A 6,000-nucleotide genomic window follows, 5' to 3' on the forward strand; every position below is an offset into this window, starting at 1 on the left:
TGAGAACCAAGGTATCAATCCAGTAGGAGGTTACACGCAAGTTGCCTTGTACCTACACAAACAAATAAGAACCTTGCAACCAACGCGATAAAGGGATTGTCAATCCCTTCACGGCCACTTGCAAAAGTGAGATCTGATAGAGATAGTAAGATAAATATTTTTGGTATTTTTATGATATAGATTGGAAAGTAAAGATTGCAAAATAAACGGCGGCAGAAATAATAAATTGATAGGAAAATAATATGATGGAAGATAGACCCGGGGGCCATAGGTTTCACTAGTGGCTTCTCTCAAGATAGCATAATCTACGGTGGGTGAACAAATTACTGTCGAGCAATTGATAGAAAAGCGCATAGTTATTAGAATATCTAGGCATGATCATGTATATAGGCATCACGTCCGCGACAAGTAGACCGACTCCTGTCTGCATCTACTACTATTACTCCACACATCGACCGCTATCCAGCATGCATCTAGAGTATTAAGTTCATAAGAACAGAGTAACGCATTAGGCAAGATGACATGATGTAGAGGGATAAACTCAAGCAATATGATATAAACCCCATCTTTTTATCCTCGATGGCAACAATACAATACGTGCCTTGCTGCCCCTGCTGTCACTGGGAAAGGACACCGCAAGATTGAACCCAAAGCTAAGCACTTCTCCCATTGCAAGAAAGATCAATCTAGTAGGCCAAACCAACTGATAATTCGAAGAGACTTGCAAAGATATCAAATCATACATATAAGAATTCATAGAAGAACCAAATATTGTTCATAGATAAACCCGTCGGATCTCGACAAACACACCGCAAAAAGAATTACATCGAATAGATCTCCAACAGAATCAAGGAGAACTTTGTATTCAGATCCAAAGAGAGAGAAGAAGCCATCTAGCTAATAACTATGGACCCGGAGGTCTGTGGTAAACTACTCACACATCATCGGAGAGGCTATGGTGTTGATGTAGAAGCCCTCCGTGATCGATTCCTCCTCCGGCGGAGCGCCGGAAAAGGCCCCAAGATGGGATCTCAAGGGTACAAAAGGTTGCGGCGGTGGAAATAGGGTTTCGTGGTGCTCTCGGATGTTTTCGGGGTATATGAGTATATATAGGCGAAAGAAGTAGGTCGGTGGAGCCACGGGGGTGGGGGGCGCCTACCCCCTAGGCACGCCTCCCTACCTCGTGGCCGCCTCGTTGCTTCCTTGACGTCCACTTCAAGTCTCATGGATTGCGTTTGTTCCAAAAATAACTCTCCCGAAGGTTTCATTCCGTTTGGACTCCGTTTGATATTCCTTTTTTGCGGAACACTGAAATAGGCAAAAAACAGCAATTTGCACTGGGCCTTTGGTTAGTAGGTTAGTCCCAAAAATAATATAAAATTACATAATAAAGCCCATTAAACATCCAAAACAGATAATATAATAGCATGGAACAATAAAAAATTATTGATACGTTGGAGACGTATCAAGCATACCCAAGCTTAATTCCCGCTCGTCCTGGAGTAGGTAAATGATAAAAACAGAATTTTTGATGTGGAATGCTACCTAACATAATTCTCAATGTAATTTTCTTTATTGTGGCATGAATGTTCAGATCCGAAAGATTCAAGATAAAAGTTTAATATTGACATAAAAATAATAATACTTCAAGCATACTAACAAAGCAATCATGTCTTCTCAAAATAACATGGCCAAAGAAAGCTATCCCTACAAAATCATATAGTCTGGCTATGCTCTATTTCATCACACAAAATATTTAAATCATGCACAACCCTGATGACAAGCCAAGCAAATGTTTCATACTTTTGATGTTCTCAAACTTTTTCAATCTTCACGCAATACATGAGCGTGAGTGAGGGAGTCCTGGACTAAGGGGTCCTCGGGCGTCCGGCCTATCCATGGGCCGGACTGGTGGGCTGTGAAGACATGAAGACCGAAGACTCCACCCGTGTCCGGATTGGACTCTCCTTGGCGTGGAAGGCAAGCTAGGCGACCAACTATGAAGATTCCTTCTTATGTAACTGACTCTATGTAACCCTAGATCCCTCCAGTGTCTATATAAACCGGAGGGCATAGTCCAGATATGATATTCATTACCTTAGTCATACAGGCTAGGCATCTAGGGTTTAGCCATTACGATCTCTTGGTAGATCAACTCTTGTAACACTCATATTCATCAAGATCAATCAAGCAGGAAGTAGGGTATTACCTCCATAGAGAGGGCCCGAACCTTGGTAAACATCGTGTCCCCCGTATCCTGCAACCATCGACCTTAGACGCACAGTTCGGGACCCCCTACCCGAGATCCGCCGGTTTTGACACCGACATTGGTGCTTTCATTGAGAGTTCCACTGTGACGTCGACGAAAGGCTCGATGGCTCGCCTTGTCCTTAAAGACAACATCACCTCTGGGGGAGTCCTGGCCCCAGGCCAAACCCTCCGGCTGGGCGGCTTTACCATGATCGCCCGTTCGGCCGTTGAGCCGACGATGACATCTCGGGCCATCGAAAACCCCCTTCGCATCAACTCTGAACACTCCAAGCAGATGGATCCGGCAGAGTTTTCGTCCTTGAACGAGCTCCTAGATCGCATCGCCGCTTTGGGAATCGCTACAGATTATGATCGGATCGGGCTTAAAACCGATCAAGGAGAGATTAAAACTCCATCGGTCACCCACCAGATAGCGGTAGTCGAGGAGCAGGACGGCGAGTCTTCTTCTATATCGAAGACGGACCATGTTCGGATTGCCGATCCGGAAGAACCGGATACCCACCAGCGAAAGAAAGCGACCAGCCCTCCGAACATAGAAACAGACAGCAGCCCTAAACAATCAGAAGATACTTCGGGACCCGGACTGTTGAGTCCGGAAGGTCTTCAGACTCCGGATAATCGGCCGGGTCAGGGTTCGGATTTAATTCCACCCACCCACCCGGACATAGATGCTCTCATGAGCATCAAACAGCAGTCTCAGGAAACGGTCCACCACTTCTGGGCCAGATTCCTCCTTGTCAAAGATAAGGTAAAAGATTGCCGCGACGAGGACGCGATATCAGCGTTCTGCAACAACTTCGCAGGTATCCTTAACGCTATCAATCGCCGCCGCATACTAAAGTTTGCTGACTTAGTAACTATCGTACAAAAGTACAGCGTGATGGAAAGCGCCTGGAAAACTCAGGCAGCTTGCTGGGAACCGTCGGTTCCAACTCAACTCCTCCTACAGGCGAAGAGGGCGCACCCTCGTGGCACGCCCAGCCCAACAGTCAAGAAACATAAGCCCATTACGCGGCACGACACCGTTCTGGAGGGATGGCTTGATGGCCCATGCAAAATACACACGGCACCAGATACCGTGGCAACCCACAGCCTTAGAGCATGTTGGATACTCCGGCAGGTAGCCAAGAGCGGCGAGGACATCCTTATCAAGGACATCCAAGAACAGCACTCTCCAGAAAACAACGACACAAGAGTATTGACGGTCTTCGAGACATTCGCTTCTAACAACAAACGCAAAAGGGCACTTCGCGACCTCTCAAAAGTCTGCCACATCGCTGCAATAAACCCTTGGACCGACACGGCTATAACATTTAATGCCGGTGACGAACCGAGGTACAGGACAGTCCGAGTGCAAGCCGCATTAGTCCTCAGTCCTATCATGGACGGGTTTCGACTTACTAAGGTCCTCATGGACGGCAGCAACGGACTAAATCTCATTTATGAGGACACACTCCAAAAAATGGAAATAGACAGGAGCAGCATCAAGCAAAGTAGCACAACCTTCCGCGAAATCATTCCCAGCCGGGAGGCACGGTGCGCGGGTGATGACCCACAAGTATAGGGGATCTATTGTAGTCCTTTCGATAATTAAGAGTGTCCAACCCAACGAGGAGCAGAAGGAAATGATAAGCGGTTTTTAGCAAGGTATTCTCTGCAAGCACTGGAATTATAGGTAACACATAGTTTGGTTATAAGATAATTTGTACCGACCAACAAGTAACAAAAGTAAATAAAGTGCAGCAAGTTGGCCCAATCCTTTTTGTAGCAAAGGACTAGCCTGGACAAACTCTTATATGAATGAAAACGCTCCCGAGGACACATGGGAATTATCGTCAAGCTAGTTTTCATCACGTTCATATGATTCGCGTTCGGTACTTTGATAATTTGATATGTGGGTGGACCGGTGCTTGGGTGTTGTCCTTACTTGTACAAGCATCCCACTTATGATTAACCCCAATTGCAAGCATCCACAACTACAAAAGAAGTATTAAGGTAAACCTAACCATAGCATGAAACATATGGATCCAAATCAGCCCCTTACGAAGCAACGCATAAACTAGGGTTTAAGCTTCTGTCACTCTAGCAACCCATCATCTACTTATTACTTCACAATGCCTTCCTCTAGGCCCAAATATTGGTGAAGTTTCATGTAGTCGACGTTCACATAACACCACTAGAGGAGAGACAACATACATCTCATCAAAATATCGAACGAATAGCAAATTCACATGACTACTAATAGCAAGACTTCTCCCATGTCCTCAGGAACAAACGTAACTACTCACAAAGCATATTCATGTTCATAATCAGAGGGGTATTAATATGCATAAAGGATCTGAACATATGATCTTCCACCAAATAAACCAACTAGCATCAACTACAAGGAGTAATCAACACTACTAGCAAATTTCCCCCTCCCGGAGGGAAGTGTCCCCGGCAGAACAGCTCTGTCGGAGCCCTAGATTGGTTCCGCCAAGGTTCCGCCTCATGGCGGCGGAGTCTCTTCCCAAAAGCTTGGTTTTGATTTTTTTTCTCGGACGAAAGACTTCATATAGCAGAATATGGGCACTGGAGGCCTGTGAGGGGGCCCACGAGGCAAGGGGGCGCGCTCAAGGGGGTAGGGCGCGCCCCCACCCTCGTGGCCAGGGTGTGGGCCCCCTCTGGTATTTTCTTCGCTCAGTATTTTTTATTATTTCCAAAAATGACTTCTGTGGAGTTTCAGGACTTTTGGAGTTGTGTAGAATAGGTCTCTAATATTTGCTCCTTTTCCAGCCCAGAATTCCAGCTGCCGGCATTCTCCCTCTTCATGTAAACCTTGCAAAATAAGAGAGAATAGGCATAAGTATTGTGACATAATGTGTAATAACAGCCCATAATGCAATAAATGTCGATATAAAAGCATGATGCAAAATGGACGTATCAACTCCCCCAAGTTTAGACCTCGCTTGTCCTCAAGCGGAAGCCGATAACGATAAATATGTCCACATGTTTAGAGATAGAGGTGTCGATAAAATAAAATACGGACATGAGGGCATCATGGTTAATCTTATAACAGCAACATATATGGATATTGTCATACAATTTCTTATGCTCAAGTAATAATCTATTCACAATGCAAAGTATGAATCAGAAACTTTACTGAGAACTAACAAACTATAATCTCAGTCATTGAAGCAATTGCAATTTATCATACCATCAGAAAGAGTCTATGTCAGAGCTTTTTAGCAAGTCGACATACTCAACTATCATTTAGTCTTTCACAATTGCTAACACTCACGCAATACTTGTGGTTACGGAGTTTTAATCGGACACAGAGAAAGATAGGGGCTTATAATTTCGCCTCCCAAACTTTTACCTCAGGGGTAATGTCAACAATAATAGTTCATGCTAACCCACATCTAATTAGATATATATATATATATATATATATATATATATATATATATATATATATATATATCAGGATCTTTCCAACATCCTGTGCTTGCCAAAGGATATAAAAAGGAAAGGTGAAGATCACCATGACTCTTGCATAAGGTAGAAGATAATAATAAAAGATAGGCCCTTCGTAGAGGGAAGCAGAGGTTGCCATGCGCTTTCAGGGTTGGATGCACAAAATCTTAATGCGAAAGAACGTCACTTTATATTGCCACTTGTGATATAGACCTTTATTATGCAGTCCGTCGCTTTTATTTCTTCCACATCACAAGATCGTATAAAGCTTAT

The sequence above is a fragment of the Triticum aestivum genome, chromosome 5D (assembly GCF_018294505.1).
Source record: "Triticum aestivum cultivar Chinese Spring chromosome 5D, IWGSC CS RefSeq v2.1, whole genome shotgun sequence".
Lineage (NCBI taxonomy): Eukaryota > Viridiplantae > Streptophyta > Magnoliopsida > Poales > Poaceae > Triticum > Triticum aestivum.